The following is a 21737-nucleotide window of genomic DNA, read 5'->3' on the forward strand; positions in this document are numbered from 1 at the left end:
GGCGGGTAACTGTCAAACTGCCAGACAAAGCTGGAGCGAGCGCAAATTTACATCTGCAAAATGATACATGGGGCAAGATAAGTGCACTGAGGAAATGGACCCTTAAGGATTATAGGTTGTGGGTTCAAGTCCCACTCCAGAGACTTGAGCACAAAATCTAGGCTGACACTCCAGGCTGCACTGTTGGTGGTGCCATCTTTCGAATGAGACGTTAAACCAAGTCTGCCCTCTCAGGTGGACAGAAAAGATCCCATGTCACTATTTTGAAAAAGAGCAGGAGAGTTCTCCCCAGTGGTCCTGGCCTATAATTATCCCTCAACCAACATCACTAATACAGAATATCTAATCATTATCTTATTGCTGTCTGTGAGACCTTGCTGTGTGCAAATTGGCTGCCGTGTTTCCTATATTACTACACTTCAAAAAGTACCTAATTGGCTGTAAGGTGCTTTGGGGCGACCTGAGGTCGTGAAAGGCGCTATATAAATGCAAGTCTTTCTTTCTTTTCATATAGCAAAAGATTCAGATCCCTTCAGTTAGCCTACTGCCACTGTTCTACCAAATATTGGGTTATCATGGGTGGTTTATTTTTTCCCCTCAGCTTTATTTTTCAAGGCAGACCCAGGATTCCTACTTCTAATGCACATGCACTATCTCCCGAAAAATGATTAGCAATCAGGTTGGGTAAATCGACCTTTTTGCCATTCCATCTGATGGTGGTATAGTACTGAGCCATACAGGAAGATTTCAGGTTCAATCTCTGTGCTGTTACTGAGGTAGCTGATTTCAGCTGAAGTGACATCAACTGCACTGGGCTAGGAAGGAAAGCAAAATACTGCAGATGCTGGAAATCTGAAATAAAAATAGAAAATGCTGGAAACATTTGGTAGGTCAGGCAGCATTTGTGAAGAGAGAAACAGAGTTAATGTTTCAGGTCGATGACCTTTCTTCAGAGCTAGAAGATATTAGAGATGAACAGTTTTTAAGCAAATACAGAGCCAGGGAAAAGGGGGTCAGGTAAAGAACAAAAAGGGAAAGGTCTGTAATAGGGTGGAGGGCAGGAGTGATTAAATGGCAAGGAATGTGGTGCATTGCTACTTTAAACCAGAATAAGCTATTTACCATTTTCAGTATCATATTAATGTACAATATTACTCTCATGAGAAAAAAAGTGGAATAAATGGCTTTGAGAATGCAGAATAATAAATAACATGACAATAATTAAAAGACGGCACTCTAATTAGGTTTTTCAGAGAAACATTTAAGTGTTACAGCGCCAGCTGGCTCTTCAACTTTCATTACTACCTTGAAATTCCTCCTTAAAAGAATTGCATTCTCTCTCCGTACTCATCCTCGGGAGTTGGAATCAGGGATGTGTAATCAGGGCATAAAGCAAAATACCAAGCATAAAAGAGCAAGGAAATTTGGGCGCAAGTGTGTTACTAACGCTATGCCTGAATTTCCTCACTCTTTTACATCGTCCATCAATCTCTGCGTCCAAACGCATCTCGGTTCATTATAATGATTCCGCCCCCAGGCTAAACAGCCATGCACACAAATTTCCTGCTGGTTCAAAATGGGTGTAAAATTAAGCCCAGGATTTTAGGCTCAGCAGGAAACAGACTTAGTTAATTAATCTAACAGTAAGGGAACATTTATCTAACAATGAACATAATATGATCGAATTCAGTGTTAGGTTTGAAAAGGAGAAACTGAACACAGTTATTAAGATTCTAGATTTTGGTAAGGCTAACTTTAACGGGGTGAGACAGAGACTGACGACAGCAAACTGGTCCAAACTGTTATCAGGTAAAACTGCAGATGAACAATGGGAGGTGTTCAAAAAAGAATTCAGCTTAATACAAGAGGGGACATAACCTTAAAATCAGAGCCAGGCCATTCAGGAGAGAAGTTCAGAAACATTCTTCACGCAAAGGGTGGTAGAAGTGTGGAACCCTCTCCTACAAAAAGCAGTAGACACTCGCTCAATTAATAATTTTAAATCTGAGATCGATAGATTTTTGCTAGCCAAGAATACTAAGGGAAATGGAGCCAAGGTGGGTGGATGGAGTTAGGATATAGATCAGCCATGATCTCATTGAATGACGGAACAGGCTCGAGGAGCTGATTGGCTTACTCCTGTTCCTATATTACTATGTTACTAATAAAGTAATTTTTCCGGTGGTTGTTTGCTATTTTTTGAGCGATTTTTAAAAACAATTATTCTCACTAAGGCCTGTACTGTATTTTCTGTTTCTTTAAATTTTTATGGCATCAGTATGTCACATTAAAAATTGAAAAGCTTCCACGATTGCATGTTCTTAATCGTGCTGTGCTTAATGAGCATGAATGATAGTTAGATGACTTGAAACATTAATTTACATACTTCAAGAAGGAATATATGGTGTGAGTTCAGCACTTTCCTCAGGCCCCGATTGTTTCAGCTGATTTTTGCTTGTTTACGCCCATTTTTATGTATGTTATTGAGATCGGCAGGAAATTTGGTCGTAAATAAAAATCGGCAAAATGGGTGCACGAATGCAGTTTTGGGGGTAACATTCTGATTATGCCTCCAGAGAAAATTTGATCCCCTTCTTCTGAAGACCATAACTTATCACAGGGTGAGATTCCATGGGGTTCGGTAGCCCTTCTGGCACTTTGCCCAAATGGCCATTTGTCATGAGTCTGGAAAACATAGCCAATAGGGGTTCCTATTGCATTCCATGATTTACATGGAGAAAACAAGCTCACGTTGGGACGACAAATGCACGTGCAATGACACCTGAGGTTCTAGTTACTGTGCAGGTTCGAAACCTTCCAACATTTAAATATCACACTGCAAACTATTTGTGTGCCATGTAAAAATGATGACCTGCTGCTTTTAGAAATTGTATAGAAAAGGTGCAAGCTTGTTTGCATGTTACCTCCCCGAGGGTGCTGCAGCTTTCTCTGTGAATCCAGGAAAATTTCCCTGTAAATTCCCTTTAGAGGCTAGTGCTAACCCTTTAAATCCAGCCTCCTCAGCCAATTGCACATCTGGACTTGCTCCCAGCATCTAGGAATCTATTACAATTAAGGGAAGGGACTACCCTTGCAATTTCCCATGAGACCAACCCCTCCCTGCGATTGGCAAAAGCCCTGAATTTGCCAACATTACAATTTCAGGGCTCATTTGTCAGCAACCAAGTCAACAGTAATAGGTATTTCATCCAAACCTCATCTTGTACAGGCATCTACAAATGGGCTGTTTCCAACAGGAATCACTGGCAAATGTTGAGGAGCAGGAATCCCATCTCATTTCCCCCTCCCTACCCCAGGGACATTGTGCCCAGTGTTAGCACTGTTCCTGCTGTTCAAGTTGAGCTGAGTTAACTTGGCATTAGCCAGCGATCTGGCCATTGATCTTGCCTGTATGAGCCATGGAGATGGGGAGCTGAACCTTGAAATTATTCAATTATTATTTAGGATTTTGGTCTATTTTTAATTACTTTTTGTACGAGTAATTCTGTCAAGCGACTTCATGTCCTCGATCGATGATGATTTTCACACGAGGAATTAACAGTTTCTAATATCGTTACTCTAAATTTATTGTGAAATAAACTTCAGTTGATTGGGACATTCCAGGTCCAGCACGTTATATGACCATAGCACACAAGAGATTCAGATGAAGTCCAAGACATAAGAATGGATCTTATAAAGTTGAGAGATTTTCTGACCTTGAGTCCTTATTACTCCACAGTTACCCACAGTTTTAAGATGGCAATTTTTGAGATTAAACATACCCATTTGGAACAGGATTTTACTATTTAATTTTAAGTTAAATGACTTTCTTACATCTACATCATTCATGCCTCTCAAAATTTTAAAGAATTGCTCTGTGATCCCTCTTGATCTTTTCTCCAATGAAAATAAGGTTAGTTTTGTGCATCTCCCTTCGTAGCTTAGAGTCTGAACTCCCCAAAATACCAATTGAAGTACTTTTGAAGATAAGGTGACCAATACTGCACACATTAATCTAAATGTAACCTTGCCAATGGGATACATGTACTTAAATAACCTTTCACTTTATAAGTAAATACCTGTCAGATGGATGATTTGCCTTTTTGATGATAGTTTCACATCTGCTGGATGCTTTCAGTAAATGGTTAATGATTACAATCAATTATTTTCCACCTTTTTAATGGATGCCCTGTGTAAATGTTTCCTGTTCTAATGTGCATTATTTTACGTTTCTCCCTATTAAAATTCACATGGCATTTTTATTCCAGCTGCTTAATTTGTCCAGATCCTTTTAAATGTTACCTATCTTTTTATACCAGTCACATAACTTGGTGCATTGGATAAAGATATAGGCATCCTCCCATACATATTGTTTAATAATACTGCAAACAACAAATCACGACAGAGCTCTCTGAGTTACTTCCCTCTCTCACCCCGGTCAAATCTTTTCCATTTATCATTACCTCCTGCCTTGTATTGCCAAGCCACTTTTCATTCCAGCTAGCTAATTTGGCATTAGTTCTATGAGCTTTAATCTTCTTTAAAAGCCTTACATGCGGAACTTTGCCAAGTACGTCATCAGAATCCAAGTAACTTACATGAATATACCTTACATTCTAATTTAGTTTCATCGTTAAAGAATTGTAGCAGATATATGAGGATAGCTGCTGACCCTAAATTGGCGCTGACTATTCTTTAGGGTATCTGTGCTTTTCAGTTGAACTGTGAAAGCAACCAGTAAAATACTCATGAAGGTTTACTCTGTTACAATGTTTGGCTAACTGGCCTATAATTCCTTGATTCATATGTCACCCATTTTTTGAGTATTAGGATAATGTTCACCACCCTCAGGCCTATTTTACTACTATACATCAGCTAATTTGGCATTAGTTTTATAAGCGTTACATGAGGAACTTTCAAAATCAAGAAGGTGGATCAGAGGTATTTTTAGATCTTTAAAAAGTAGAGGAAGTGCTAAGAAAAAAAGTAAAAATGAAGCCTTTAAAAGACGAGAACAGTCTTGTCTAATTCCTCACTCATTCCTTTGAGAAGTCTAGAATGCATCTCATTTGATCCAGGTGCCCTGTGCATGTTTAATTCCTTGAAATCTTTTCATAATACATGTTTCCTGACCTACATATGTAATAAATTCCCAAGCCAATTTGATTGGATCTGGAATTTGTCCACAGTTTCATTTGTGGAGACTAATGTGACAAATGTGTTTAACAAATCTGCTGTTTCCTGATTGTCCATAATATTTCTTCCTTAAAGGATCTATCTGTTCTTTAACACTCCCTGTATTTTGTACACACCCAAACATGTCTTCAGATCTATCTTTCTGCTATTTGTGATTCATCTGTGATTTTGAATAATGTCCAGTCCTCGCAACTTGATTTGTAGCAAGTTTTAAAATAATTATACTTTGTCTTAAGGTTATGTTTAACCTCCATTTCAACCACAGTCCTGTTTTTCTCCTTTCTTTTATTATACTTCTTCTTCATATTCCATAACGAAATCTGAAAAAAATTAAATTTGTCTTCAATTTTATTTCTGAGATCTTAAATCAACAACGACAACTTGCCTTTATATAACACTTTTAACATAGTAAAACGTCAAGGCGCTTCACAGGAGGGTAATCAGACAAAAATTGACACCGAGCCAAAGAAGGAGACATTAGGACAGGTTACCAAAAGCTTGATAAAAGAGGTAGGTGTTAAGGAGGGTCTTAAAGCAGGAGGGAGAGGTGGAACGGTTTAAGGAGGGAATTCACAATTTAGAACTGAGACAGCTGATGGCACGGTGATGTGAAGGAAGTGGGGGATGGACAAGAGGGCAGAATTGGAGGAACATAGGGTTCTTGGAGGGTTGTAAGGCTGGAGGAGGTTACAGAGATAGAGAGGGGCGAGGCCATGGAGTGATCTCTTTCCCTCTATATGTAAATCCTCTCTAGAACTCTCCTCACGGCCCTAAAGTTTGGTTTTTGTTCTTTTGAACCATGTCCAGAAAGTCTTTTTCCTGGGGTGGTCTCTTTTTCGATACAGCAACCAAAACTCTGGGGCTGAAATTTCGAGATCCCTGCTCCACCACTGGAAAAGCAGTGGAGCAGGACTCCCAGCCATCTACAGCCATGGACATTAAGCCTGTCCCAAATCCCAATCCATCAGCAGTGGTGGCATACACCCACTCCACTAGGGGCACCAGGGGACATTTCCCTGGCCTTCTCGTCAGGATCGATTTCCTTACGTCTGGCAAGGTCAAGGGCTTCTTATGGGGATCATGCTAGCTCTTAGCTATTGTGAGTTCCACTGAGGCCTTTTAAGGGCTTAAAAGATGGAATTCCTAGGGTAGCATAGGAACTCCCCTGACACACATGTAAAATTGGCCGTGTGGTTGATAGTGAGGAGGAAAGCTGTAGACTGCAGGTAGATATCAATGGACTGGTCAGGTGGGCAGAAAAATGGCAAATGGAATTCAATCCAGAGAAATGTGAGGCAATGCATTTGGGGAGGGCAAACAAGGCAAGGGAATACACAATAAATGGGAGGATACTGAGAGGTGTAGAGGAACAGAGGGACCTCGGAATGCATGTCCACAGATCCCTGAAGGTAGTAGGACAGGTAGATAAGAAGGTTAAAAGACACATGGGATACTTTCCTTTATTAGCGGAGGCATAGAATATAAGAGCAAGGAGGTTATGCTAGAACTGTGTGCGGATATTACACAGTGTGCTGAGAGTTCGGTACGTGTGGGAGTTGAAGGGTTGATCTCTTTAAATCTAGTGCATATTGCTTCAACTGTTTAAGGTCAATTTAAAAGTTTAAATTTCTAAGTTTTTGTCAGGCTTCAGCAGAGAGCTGCTGTAGCAAGTTAATTGGTTAGCTAGATTCAATTGGTCCCTGAAGGTGGGGCAGGCCTGACTCATCTGAGTCTCAACTGTAGAAATACAGGGGCCTGTCAGTGCGGACTGCACGGTGTGCGGATATTACACAGTGTGCTGAGAGTTCGGTACGTGTGGGAGTTAGGTGAAGTGGGGGAAGGAGGTGCTGCTTTGCCTTGCTTTTCTTGCAGAGCGGTAGTGGACCTGAGAGCGGTGAGCGGCGGGAGAGAGCGAGACCAGAGCGGGGATATAAACAGCGCGGAGAGAGCGAGACCAGAGCTTACTCTGAGAGCGAGACTCTGAGACCAGCGGCAGTTCGGGGTGACGTCACCAGTCAGAAAGTGACGCGGCACAGGGGAGGCAGCTGATTGGTGAGTAGGTTCAGGTGAGTATTTCTACCATTTTACTGTAAGTAAAGTAATAAGAAAGGGAAGATCTGCAGGTTTTATAGCAGATAGTGTTTTTTTTTTAGTGAACCTAGGTCCCTAGTATAGTTAACATTTTCTAATTTCAACGTAATTTAAAAGGGGTAACTCAGCTAAGGCAAGTCATGGCAGCAGACCTCGCACCCGTGATATGCTCCTCCTGCAAGATGTGGGAAGTCATGGACACTACCAGTGTCCCTGCCGACCATGTGTGCGGGAAGTGTGTCCACCTGCAGCTACTGACCGATCGTATCTCGGAGCTGGAGCTGCGGGTGGACTCACTGTGGAGCATCCGCGATGCAGAGAAACTCGTGGATAGCACGTTTAGCGAGTTGGTCACACCGCAGGTAAAGGGTATACAGGCAGGAAGTGAATGGGTGACCACCAGGAAGAGTAAGAAATGCAGGCAGGTAGTGCAGGGGTCCCCTGTGTCCATCCCCCTCTCAAACAGATATGCCACTTTGGATGCTGTTGGGGGGGATGACTTATCAGGGGAAGGCAGCAGCAGCCAACTTCCTGGCACCACGGGTAGCTCTGCTGCACAGGCTGGGAGGAAAAAGAGTGGCAGAGCTATAGTGATAGGGGACTCAATTGTAAGGGGAATAGACAGGCGTTTCTGCGGCCGCAACCGAGACTCCAGGATGGTGTGTTGCCTCCCTGGTGCAAGGATCAAGGATGTCTCGGAGCGGCTACAGAACATTTTGGAGGGGGAGGGCGAACAGCCAGCTGTCGTGGTGCACATAGGCACCAACGATATAGGTAAAAAAGGGGATGAGGTCCTAAAAGCAGAATATAGGGAGTTAGGAGGTAAATTAAAAAATAGGACCTCAAAGGTAGTAATCTCAGGATTGCTGCCAGTGCCACGTGCTAGTCAGAGTAGAAATAGGAGGATATTTCAAATGAATACGTGGCTAGAGGAATGGTGCAAGGGGGAGGGATTCAAATTCCTGGGACACTGGAAACGGTTCTGGGGGAGGTGGGACCAGTACAAACCGGACGGTCTGCACCTGGGCAGGGCCGGGACCGCTGTCCTAGGAGGAGTGTTTGCTAGTGCTGTTGGGGAGGGTTTAAACTAAAGTGGCAGGGGGTTGGGAACCTGAGCAGGGAGAGAGAGGAAAGCGTAACAGGAAGAGACAGAAGGTATGGAGTAATAGGTAAAGTGTTAAAGGAAAAAGCAGGAACTAAGCGTCACAAAACAGATTTGAAAGTTCTTTATCTGAATGCACGTAGCATTCGTAATAAAATGGACGAGTTAACGGCACAAATAACTACGTATGGGTATGATCTTGTGGCCATTACAGAAACATGGCTGCAGGGTGACAACGACTGGGAATTAAATATGCCAGGGTATTTAACAATCAGGAAGGACAGGCAGGAAGGAAGGGGAGGTGGGGTGGCTATGTTAATAAAGGAAGGAATCACTGTAATACAGAGAAATGATATTGGGACAAAGCATCAAGATAATGAAACAGTTTGGGTGGAGATAAGGAATAATAAGGGAAAAAAAACATTAGTGGGCGTAGTATATAGGCCTCCTAATAGTTGCAACTCTGCTGGAAGAAGTATTAATCAGGAGATAGTCGGGGCATGTAATAAGGGAACAGCCATAATTATGGGGGATTTTAATTATCATATTAACTGGACAAATCAAATTGGGCAGAGCAGCCTTGAGGACGAGTTCATTGAGTGCATCAGGGATGGATTTCTTGAGCAGTATGTAACTGATCCTACAAGGGGGCAGGCAACCTTGGACCTGGTCCTGTGTAATGAGTCAGGATTAATTAATAATGTCCTAGTTAAGGATCCCCTTGGAACGAGCGACCACAACATGGTTGAATTCCATATCCAATTAGAGGGTGAGAAGGTTGATTCTCAAACAAGCGTACTGAGCTTGAATAAAGGAGACTATGATGGTATGAGAGCGGAATTGATTAAAGTGGACTGGGAAAATAGATTAAAGGGTAAGACGGTACATGAGCAGTGGTGTTCATTTAGGGAGTTATTTTACAACTTTCAAAATAAATATATTCCACTGAGGAAAAAAGGGTGTAAAAGAAATGACAGCCACCCGTGGCTAAGTAAAGAAATCAAGGATAGTATCCGACTAAAAACAAGGACATATAAGGTAGCCAAACTTAGTGGGAGGATAGAAGATTGGGAATTCTTCAAAAGACAGCAAAAAGTAACTAAAGGATTGATTAAGAAAGGGAAGTTAGATTATGAAAATAAATTAGCAAAAAATATAAAAACAGATAGCAAGAGTTTCTATAGTTATATAAAAAGAAAAAGGGTGCCTAAGGCAAACATAGGTCCCTTAGAGGATGAGACCGGGAAATTAATGGTGGGAAACATGGAGATGGCAAAAATGCTGAACAAATATTTTGTTTCAGTCTTTACAGTAGAGGACACTAAGAATATCCCAACACTGGACAAACAGGGAACTCTCGGGGGGGAGGAGCTAAATACGATTAAAATCACTCAGGAGATGGTACTCAGTAAAATAATGGGACTCAAGGCGGATAAATCCCCTGGACCTGATGGCTTCCATCCTAGGGTCTTGAGGGAAGTGGCAGTAGGGATTGTGGATGCTTTGGTGATAGTTTTCCAAAATTCCCTGGACTCAGGAGAGGTCCCGGCAGATTGGAAAACTGCTAATGTAACACCGTTATTTAAAAAGGGTAGTAGGCAGAAGGCTGGAAATTATAGGCCAGTTAGCTTAACATCTGTGGTGGGTAAAATTTTGGAGTCTATTATTAAGGAGACAGTAACGGAACATTTAGATAAGCATAATTTAATAGGACAAAGTCAGCATGGCTTCATGAAGGGGAAGTCATGTCTGACAAATTTGCTTGAGTTCTTCGAGGATATAACGTATAGGGTGGATAAAGGGGAACCAGTGGACGTAGTGTATTTAGACTTCCAGAAGGCATTCGACAAGGTGCCACATAAAAGATTATTACTTAAGATAAAAAATCACGGGATTGGGGGTAATATTCTGGCATGGGTGGAGGATTGGTTATCGAACAGGAAGCAGAGAGTTGGGATAAATGGTTCATTTTCGGACTGGCAACCAGTAACCAGTGGTGTTCCGCAGGGGTCGGTGCTGGGTCCCCAACTCTTTACAATCTATATTAACGATTTGGAGGAGGGGATCGAGTGCAACATATCAAAATTTGCAGATGATACAAAGATGGGAGGGAAAGTAGAGAGTGAGGAGGACATAAAAAACCTGCAAGGGGATATAGACAGGCTGGGTGAGTGGGCGGAGATTTGGCAGATGCAATATAATATTGGAAAATGTGAGGTTATGCACTTTGGCAGGAAAAATCAGAGAGCAAGTTATTTTCTTAATGGCGAGAGACTGGAAAGTACTGCAGTACAAAGGGATCTGGGGGTCCTAGTGCAAGAAAATCAAAAAGTTGGTATGCAGGTGCAGCAGGTGATCAAGAAAGCCAACGGAATGTTGGCTTTTATTGCTAGGGGGATAGAATATAAAAACAAGGAGGTATTGCTGCAGTTATATAAGGTATTGGTGAGACCGCACCTGGAATACTGCATACAGTTTTGGTCTCCATACTTAAGAAAAGACATACTTGCTCTCGAGGCAGTACAAAGAAGGTTCACTCGGTTAATCCCGGGGATGAGGGGGCGGACATATGAGGAGAGGTTGAGTAGATTGGGACTCTACTCATTGGAGTTCAGAAGAATGAGAGGCGATCTTATTGAAACATATAAGATTGTGAAGGGTCTTGATCGGGTGGATGCAGTAAGGATGTTCCCAAAGATGGGTGAAACTAGAACTAGGGGGCATAATCTTAGAATAAGGGGCTGCTCTTTCAAAACTGAGATGAGGAGAAACTTCTTCACTCAGAGGGTGGTAGGTCTGTGGAATATGCTGCCCCAGGAAGCTGTGGAAGCTACATCATTAGATAAATTTAAAACAGAAATAGACAGTTTCCTAGAAGTAAAGGGAATTAGGGGTTATGGGGAGCGGGCAGGAAATTGGACATGAAGCTGAGTTCGGATCGGTCAATGCCCTGTGGGTGGCGGAGAGGGCCCAGGGGCTATGTGGCCGGGTCCTGCTCCGACTTCTTGTGTTCTTTAGATTTGTGGTTGGGATCAGATCAGCCATGATCTTATTGAATGGCGGAGCAGGCTCGAGGGGCCGATTGGCCTACTCCTGCTCCAATTTCTTATGTTCTTATGTAACTGTATAAAACACTAGCTGGGCCACAGCTTGAGTACAGCATACAGTTCTGGTCACCACATTACAGGAAAGATGTGATTGCACTAGAGAGGGTACAGAGGAGATTTACGAGGATGTTCCAGGACTGGAGAATTTTAGCTATGAGGAAAGATTGGATAGCTGGAGTTGTTTTCATTGGAACAGAGGAGGCTGAAGGGTGATTTAGTTGAGGTGTATAAAATTATGAGAGGCCTAGATAGAGTGGATAGGAAGGACCTATTTCCCTTAGCAGACGAGTCAGTGACCAGGGGGCATAGATTTAAAGTAATTGGTAGAAGGATTAGAGGGGAGCTAAGAAGAAATGTTGTCATCCAGAGGGTGGTGGGGGTCTGGAACTCATTGCCTAAAAGGGTTATTGAGGCAGAAACCCTCAACTCATTTGAAAAGTACTTGGATATGTACTTAAAGAGCCGTAACCTACATAGCTATGCACCAAGCGCTGGACAGTGGGATTAAGCTGGATAGCTCTTTCTCGGCCGGCATGGACAAGGTGGGCTGAATGGCCTCCTTCTGTGCCGTAACTTTCGACGACTGTATGATTACCTGGAATGTGAAGAGACCCAAACTTACCTGTTTAAGCCTCTTCACATTCCTGGCAGGTCCCAACTCTTTTCAGCCTCGCTGATAGCACAGAGCCAATGGAAGGTTTGAGAGAGAAGGTGGTGAGGTAGAGCTCAATTTTATCAGCGAACATGTGGAAGCTGATCCCATGTCTGCAGATGATGTCGCCAAAGGCCAAGACGTAGATGAAGAAAAGGAGAGAGCCAAGGATAGATTGTTGAGGACTGCAGAAGTAACAGTGCTGGAATGGGATTGCTGGAGATGCTATAATTGGATAGGTAAGAGCGGAACCAAGCAAGAGCAATCCCACTGAGCTAGACAATAAAGAGACGTTGAAGAAGGATAGTGTGGTCAACCGTGTCAAATGCTGCAGAGAGGTGGAGAAGGATGAGGAAGGTCAATACCCATGGGAACAGTCGCAGAGGATGTAATTTGTAACTTTGATTAGTGCTGTTTCAGTGTTGTGGCAGGGGCAGGAATCCAATTGGAGAGATTCAAATATGGAGTTGCAGGAAAGATGGGCACGGATTTGAGAGGTGATAATGGAGGTTGAAGATGAGGAGGTAGTTTGCAAGGACAGATGGATTGAGGGTGGGTTTTTTGAGAAGGAGAGTTGATGACAGCAGTTTTGAAAGGAAAGGGGTCAGCACTTGAGAGTAGGGAACCACTTACAATGTCAGATAGAATGGGATGATGTGGAGATGCCGGTGATGGACTGGGGTGGACAAATGTAAGGAATCTTACAACACCAGGTTATAGTCCAACAATTTTATTTTAAAATCACAAGCTTTCGGAGATTATCTCCTTCGTCAGCCTAATATAAGATATACGATTTGAGAACCTTTCACTCACTCACTCACCTGACGAAGGAAATAATCTCCGAAAGCTTGTGATTTTAAAATAAAATTGTTGGACTATAACCTGGTGTTGTAAGATTCCTTAGATAGAATGGGGGCTAGGAAGGCAAGTTGGATGGTCATCAGTTTAGTGGGAATGGGGTCAAGGGAGCAGGAGATGGATCTCATGGACAAATGAGCTTGGAGAGGGCATGACCGGAAATAGGAGAGAAACTAGAGAAGGATGCAGGTTCAGGGGAAGGTTTGACTTGGTTGGCAATTGAAAGTAGCAGAGGCAGCTCAATAGGCAGTCTGAATCTTAATGGAAAAGAGGTCCATTAGCTCCAAGCAGTTGTTGTTGTTGGTGAGGGTGGAGGGGACAGGATAAAAGAGGTTTAAGAAGATGGTTGGTAGTGAAGAAAAGAAATTGGGGTTTTCTCTGTTCTCTAGGCTTATTCTGGAGCAGTGAGCAGTTTTGGCAAAGGAGATAGAGGCCTGATAGTACTGCATCCTTTTGGACTTGAGAGAATGAAGATGGGGGCCATACCATAGGAATGACCAAGATGGGAGAGGTTAATGGTTTTGCTGGGGACAAGGACATCAAAAGCAGAGTGGTTGAGCAGATCGACGGCTACAGAGGTATTATGTTGAATAAAGGGCCAAAGATTAGTCATCTCTCAGTTTGAAAATGCAGTTCTAAGGGACACAAATACAACACTGACCTCTATGCCTCCAGGGATTGAATGCAAATTCATCTTACTTCTAGAACTCAGGCCACCAGCAATGCTAAGGACTGCAGGTTCATATATAGTCATTGGGCTACTTGATCTACCAGGGGTTTGATGACCTCGCCACTAGACTGTCAGAAACTTGATAGCCCATGGCTCCAGGCACAGGTAACATCTGCTCATCCATAACATGCCATCTGCCATACCAACGGCAAAGCAAACAGTGAGAAAATAAAGATGTTGGTTTCTGTGAGAAGAGTGACATTTTATGCCTTTGGCTATGCATGACATGACACCTTTAGAGGATTCGGCCAAGCCAAGCTCAAAATTGGCAAAGTTGGCTAAATTTTGTGACCTTGCAAATGAGTTTGAAATCCCTTTATGCAAATCATTTGGAACTTTTAGCTAGGTTTGGATCTCACAACATACACTACAGTGTCTAAATGTTTGTCATCAATTTATTGCATGTCTCAGTGTGTCACTGAAGACCAGAGACTTAAAGAATGAACTTTAACAACCAATCAATAATGCACCAATACCAGGGTACTGCAAGTCCTACGGATGATCTGAATCCTGTTAGATGTGATCAGAGCTAGCAATAAAAACTATATGACTATATAATTCTTTGGATGCAACTTGCTGGGGCTTTTTCTGTCTACCACAATACATTTTTTTTTAGTTTGTACTCTTAAACAGTGCTTTAAGTTATCACGTTTGCCTTCATGTGACACTGACTGCATTGTTACACAGTGTATTAAATGTTTCATTTCAACACTTTAGTTGGAAAATAAAACTTTCCACTAAATAAATATAATACTTCAGGATTTACTGCAGTCCGACAACAACAATTTGGATTTATATAGCGCCTTTAATGTAGTAAAACGTCCCAAGGCGCTTCACAGGAACAATTTTCAAACAAAATTTGACACCGAGCAATGTAAGGAGATATTAGGAAAGGTGATCAAAAGCTTTGTCAAAGTGGTAAGTTTTAAGGAGCTTCTTAAAGGAGGAGAGGGAGGTAGAGAGGCAGAGAAGTTTAGAGAGGGAATTCCAGAGCTTAAGGCCTAGGCAGCTGAAGGCACGGCCACCAATGGTGGAACGATTTAAAATTGGGGATGCACAAGAATTGAAGGAGTGCAGAGATCTCGGAGGGTTGTAGGGCTGGAAGAGGTTACAGAGATAGGGAGGGGTGAGACCATGGAGGGATCTGAAAACAAGTATCCAAACTAGACTCCATACTCAAAGCAACAAGATCTGCAGGATCTGTTTTGCATATTGTTAAGGATAATTTCTCCACCAAAACTGTACATTGATTCACCAGAAGCTATCACTGTCCATATTTCCCTAGTGGTCTCAGTACTGTATCTACATTTCAGATCAGACTTCTATCCCAGCAGCAAACCAGATTCAACTTCTTGAGTCTCTGTGAGATATAATAATGTGTTGCATGCACCCTTATTCTAGGTTTCACAGAACTTAGTAAACAATCCTTACATCTGTATCAACTCAATCCATATATCTAAAGCATATCATTCAAAGTGAAATGGTGAACTTCAGCCTCAGTCTACTAACTCTTTAGTTTGGTTTCTAGTCCTTTTTAATAACTAAATGTGTATGTCATTTGTGGCAACAGTTCTTGAGACATTGACAATTTTCTATAAATTGTACCCCTCTCTATGAGTGAGTAATGCAAGGACTCCCTCAAATTTGTAGAAGTCTCTCAAAAATGAATGCCTGTATTAGGACTAGATGAAGTAAATGAAGTCAATAGACTAGACTAATGTATTACAGAAAGCACCGTGCAGTTTTTTGCTACAGGACTAGTAAGTAACCAAATGTTTGGACTTCTTCCAAGTGACATAGTTGCCTATTTCTGATTCAGGATCATAGTTGCTACAGGCTAATTGTAGAACATTAGGGAAAACAGCAATCTATAATTTTACCACAATTACAATGTTTCTATTATATGATAGTCAAGTATTTGGCAGTTGGGCACGGTATTTCACAGAAGAATGTATGAGAACTATCTTCTAAAGAGATTTTCACTGTTTCTATCATGATATTTTCTGAAGCCAACAGCAACGTTTTTACTGCAGTGGCCTTGTTTTCACCTGAGGTTTACCAACTTTTCTGTACAAGCGTATCAGTACGTGGGAACATACAGCAACATAAAGACAGCAGCGATGTATGTACACATGAGGGCACTGAACCACACAATGGGTGGAGTACAGCTGTTGTCATTGCTCTGGTGTATTGTGCCACGTGTGCAAGAGATCAAGTAAATAAAGTAAAGTAGGGGAAGGGACTAACGTTTTTTTTAAGTGCATGTGTCTAAACAGTCTTATTTCATCGTTTGCCAGTGGTGCCATTGTAAGTTTTTATTCATCCGACCTGGATTAATGGCACTCCCCTTAGGCCACACACCAAGTTTGTGAATGTTAATGCCAATGGTTCACCTTTCTATATGAATTACATTGGACGTGAAGGATAACGACTGCTTGTGCAAGAAGCAAGGGTGAGGAAATATGAACAGATTGTAGTCCCTAGGTGACCTGTCCACATCATTATTATCAACAGGGTTCAAGATGTCTACTTCAGATTCCACTACTAAACATAATTACTGCGTTCTAAAAAATCAAGCACTTTGAACTAGGATTTGATGATATTTCCTGAATAATGTTGGTGATCTATAATAATTGTTTCTTCATCCTGGAAATGTAGTTGCCTTTATTCAAACAAAATAATAACTATCCTTCTGACCGATTATCAATCTGCCATGGTTATTCTGCTACTCACAGTTTAAAATTGCAACGTGGAGGAGATACAGAAAGTACAGCTGAAATAGGTTTTGCATATTGGTTTCTCTATAGGATGTATAAATAGTGGAACACCCAGGTCATTGTAATGCATATGATTCTACAAATGACTCCTTCCTCACAAATGGAGTTACTTGGTATTCTACTAAACCTGATTGTGCAATCTACTTACATAAGGGCCAAAATTCTGGGGTCCCTGCTTCACAGCTCGAAGAGCAGTGGAGCGGGGCTCCCAGCCGAATGGACACTGACCCTGTCCCAAATTCTGGGGATGGGGCAGGGTTCATTACCTACCATGATTGGGTTACAGAGAGGCAAATAGCTGCTGCTGAAGCTCTGCACCTTCAACTATTGGCACTTCATTTCATGTGGTGTGTGTGGAGTCCATGCTGTGGTCAGGAGGATGGTGACAATCACTCACACACGGTAAGATGAATAGTTTCTGACCATGCGTCTCATGACGAGCTCTTGCACCTGCTGTCAGTTTAATGAAGGCTCAAACCTGCCTTTGCCATCTTTTTAAAGTGCCAAATAAGTGACGATCCTCCTTGAGATGAAGTAAGTGGGGTATTTTTGGGTTGATGTGGCTCCAAGATGACATGCCTGGCAATGGAAGTTTAGAACTAAGCCAACCTTCTGTTACAGACTCTGTGATCTGATTTGTGAACCAGTCAGGTCTACAGTAGTCCAGGGCACTGCTGATGATTGTACAGCCAATGTGGTTCACTAATGGAACCTCCAGAGGTATATCTGTCGATGGGGCTGGGATTCTTCCCACTCAGTTCTGGATAATCCTAAGCAGTATGGTTTTAGCTGGCTAAAGTCCAGTAGTATCTTGCACATAGAATAGAATCATAGAAAATTTAAGGTACAGAAGGAGGCCATTCAGCCCATCGTGTCCACACCGGCGGAAAATGAGCCACCCAGCCTAATCCCACTTTCCAGCACTTGGTCCGCAGCCATGTAGGTTACAGCACTTCAGGTGCACATCCAGGTACTTTTTAAATGAGTTGAAGGTTTCTGTCTCTACCACCCTTTCTGGCAGTGAGTTCCAGACCCCCACCACCCTCTGGGTGAAAAAATGTTTCCTCAGCTCCCCACTAATCCTTCTACCAATTACTTTAAATCTATGCCCCCTGGTTATTGATCTCTCTGCTAAGAGAAATAGGTCCTTCCTATCCACTCTATCTAGACACCACATAATTTTGTACACCTCAATTAAATCACCCCTCAGCCTGCTCTGTTCCAAGGAAAACAACCCCAGCCTATCCAATCTTTCCTCATAGCCAAAATTCTCCAGTCGTGGCAACATCCTCGTAAATCTCCTCTGTAGCCTCACTAGTGCAATCACATCTTTCCTGTAATGAGATGACCAGAACTGTACACACTGTGGCCTAACTAGTATTTTATACAATTCCAGCATAACCTCCCAGCTCTTATATTCTATGCCTCAGCTAATAAAGGAAAGTATTCCATATCCCTTCTTAACCACCTTATCTACCTGTCCTGCTACCTTCAGGGATCTGTGAACATGCACCTCAGTTCCTCTACACCTCTCAGTATCCTCCCATTTATTGTGTATTACCTTGCCTTGTTTGCCCTCCCCAAATGCATTGCCTCACATTTCTCTGGATTGAATTCCATTTGCCACTTTTCTGCCCACCTGACCAGTCCATTGATATCTTCCTGCATTCTACAGCTTTCCTCCTCAAAATCAACCATACGGCCAATTTTTGTATCATCTGCAAACTTCTTGATCATGTCCCCTACATTTAAGTCCAAATCATTAATATATACCACAAAAAGCAAGGGACCTGGTACTGAGCCCCGTGGAACCCCACTGGAAACATCCTTCCAGTTGCAAAAACACCCATTTACCATTACCCTTTGCTTCCTGCTACTGAGTCAATTTTGGATCCAACTTGCCACTTTTCCTTGGATCCCATGGGCTTGTACTTTTTTGATGAGTCTGCCACGTGGGACCTTGTCAAAAGCCTTGCTAATATCCATGTAGACCACATCAAATGCACTACCCTCATCTATCCTCCTTGTTACCTCCTCAAAAAATTGAATCAACTTAGTCAGATATGACCTTCCCTTAACAAATTCATGCTGACTGTCCTTGATTAATCTGTTCCTTTCTAAGTGACGGTTTATCCTGTCCCTCAGAATTGATTCCAATATTTTGCCCACCACCGATGTTAGATTGACTGGCTTGTAATTACTCAGTTTATCCCTCGCTCCCTTTTTGAACAACAGTACAACGTTGGCAGTCCTCCAATCCTCCTGCACCATACCTTTATCCAGTGAGGATTGCAAAATGATGCTCAGAGCCTCTGCTATTTCCTCCCAACACACTTGAGGATATCTAAGCCTTGGCTCTGTCAACCTGCAATCAAGTTCTCTGGACTTAGGTAGAGAATGTGCACTCTGTATCAGACAGACAGAAAATCTACACCTGTAGATCGTTCAGTATCTTGATTTGTAGCGTCTTAAACATAGTGATGGCTTTCCATGTTTGTCACGCCAATTTGCGTCTGCAACCTCTCTCAATCCTAGCTGCATTGCCGCAGAAAGATGCCAAGTGAAGTCCAGTTGCTCACTACATGGAGGGAGGGGCACTCAGGGCTGCTCTGGTGAATGACCTAGTGGCTGGTTACTAAGTGGCACTAGCAGAGGCTGAGATCTGACCACCTGCTTGCCCTCATGAGTGGCATGGATAGATCAAGGAAAGCCAAAGTGAGAAAATATAATCTACTTGAACAAAAGTGATTCTCACCTTCAAAAACGTGCTTCCTTAAATTTTCCAATTTCCAGAAGCCTTTCTCCCTGTAAGATTTAGAAGAGGTAAAGATTGTTTTTAATACTTGCAGCAACACCACCTAACCTTGAATGGTTAGCTCGCGTTCCACAGACACAGTGAGTGACTGACTGTCTTACATTGTGACTAATAGTATGATCCTCGTTGGAGATAAAACTGAGTAGGAACCAGGAGAGTGACACTAAAGTCGGTTTAAGACCGGTGGAGTTAGATTCCTTGGGATAAAGGTGACCTCGGTTTGTTTTGTTTCGGAGCTGACCACCACAGACCTGTTTCTCAGGTTGCTAAGCAAGGTGATGTCATGCGTCTTTGATAAACTGTTCCCTTTGCTCAATAAACTACGTTTTATAGAACAAATAATAGTTGAAAGCACTTCATTTTTCATCAGCTGAGAGCACCAGTGAGTGGCAACAAGCAGTTGTATGGATGAATGGCCGTGCAGATGAGCATTTGCTGTTTTTCACTATACAATTCTCCGATAAGCCATGACCTTTGATAAAGTGAGTTGTTTAAGGCCACTTATTAATAGGGAAGCTGTATAAAAACCCTTCCAAGAACACTCCCCTCACTGTAAAACATGATTTTGCTCCTAAAGATATCATTATATAGAAAGTTTATTATATATCAGATGGCCATATGTTTTAAAATTAAAATTGTCTTCTAAAATATTTTATTCCTGCGACACTAAAATATCTTAAGTGAGTTCTTTTAATGGTCGTAGAAACAATTACAGAAAGATGGATGTTGTCGCATTGAGCCTTCTCATGCTTCACCTACGCCTCCTTGTAACTTAACCATAAATAGTTTCTAAGTGCCAATTTTTTTTCTCCAATTGATGCCAAACAGAGCTGGAATTGTGAATAATTAAAAAGGGGGCAGTTTTCCTTGCCGGTGCTCAATTACTTTTAGGACTTGTGGTGTGGAAAGAATATAGTTTAAACAGGGTGTTTATTTGCTGATTTCAACCACAAGTCTCAACTTAAATCTTAGCGTCGAGCACTGTCTGAGAATGATGAGGAGCTGTTCACAAACAAAAAATGAGAAGTAACATTTTGTGTGGAATGATTTTGCAAGTACCTGTATACTGTATTTGAGTGGTGTGAGTGCAATGTTAATTGCTTATTCGGCAGTGTGTTATTAAGGGCTTACTGATCAGTTTGACTCTAGGATCCATGTTTTAGAATAGTCTAGTGCTGTGCCAGTTGCATCATTGAGTCAGCAGTGCATGAATAATCTTTGTTGAGAAAGGGCATCTGGGAGGTATCTAGTGCATCTGCCCATCCTTATTTACCACAACTATCACATATCCCATTGGATTTATTACTGTTCTGTTTAAACTACCATATATGCCTTATTCAGACATTTTATCTGTGGATAGTTCAATAGTAAATACTGGTGCCATAAAAATGTTAAATTCTATTGGGTGAGAAATAATTTATCGAAAGCCGATTCTGTCTTTCTACACTTCTGCAAATGAATTAATAACAAAGGCAAGCGACTATTGTTAGGGTTGAACAACTCTTATAAAACTGGAAGGAACAATCATGTATTTTCTGGTCTTTCCCAAACCAAAGAGGAGTAATGCTGAATAATGCCACACACGACAATCTGCCAGACGTGGGTTGGTTATTACAGCACAGTAATCACCACATCATAGGCGTTTGATACAAACACACCCATTTCCCATCAAACCTGCTCTCCCTGCAGTTACTTAACACAGTGGCTGTATTTATTTAGTAATTCACATAATGAATAATGCAGAAACCATTGTCTATTTTCACTATTAAACTTTAAATGTCCTAGCATCTTTTGAACGGGAGGAATTATGATTTGAAGAAATGCTATAAAACAAATAAATAATCATTTCAGAGCCATGGAATTATTAGTTTTCTTTATTCCTTCCCAAGTCAATTTAGTCCAGTTTTTAAATCTGAACTAATGCTAATAAATTAAATTATTCACATTCCTTTCAGTCCAAAGATCTAGAATATAATTTTCACAAAATATCGTAGTCGATGGTTTATGGGAAATGCATTTGTATTGTGAAAAGTACCAAAGTATTTACTCTAAGTTCCCCATTAATAAAGAACAGGAACTAGTGTGCAACCTTTGATCGCACTTTGTAGTGAATTATTCTTGGCATTTCTGTCATTAAAACTTTATATTTCTTGGAGAAATTCTTATGCATGCCATACCAAAAATTTAACACAGAATCCGTTTTTCTATTCTGATATTCTTTCTGTTATCAAATTCAAAAACAAAAATGAACTATCCTGTGCTCATTCCTTTAAATATAAATAACTAATATTAAACAGTCCAAAATTGCCACAAATTTTCCCCTGAAGCTCATTATTACCGCTGCTGTACAAGGTTTTATAATTCCGATAAACTGACATTAATTTTCACAATCCAGAAAACAGGTGGAAC

At 41.6% G+C, this 21737-nt stretch overlaps 1 long non-coding RNA gene across 1 annotated transcript in view; it reads right to left on the reverse strand.

Annotated features, from left to right (window-relative positions):
- Positions 1-21737, reverse strand: part of LOC137323339 (uncharacterized) — a 57841-nt gene that overhangs the window by 26868 nt on the left and 9236 nt on the right. The window contains exon 2 of the long non-coding RNA XR_010963357.1: positions 19269-19318. This is a non-coding gene — a long non-coding RNA (uncharacterized lncRNA). The remainder of the gene's footprint in view (positions 1-19268; positions 19319-21737) is intronic.

Source organism: Heptranchias perlo, chromosome 7, assembly GCF_035084215.1.
Source record: "Heptranchias perlo isolate sHepPer1 chromosome 7, sHepPer1.hap1, whole genome shotgun sequence".
Taxonomy (NCBI): domain Eukaryota; kingdom Metazoa; phylum Chordata; class Chondrichthyes; order Hexanchiformes; family Hexanchidae; genus Heptranchias; species Heptranchias perlo.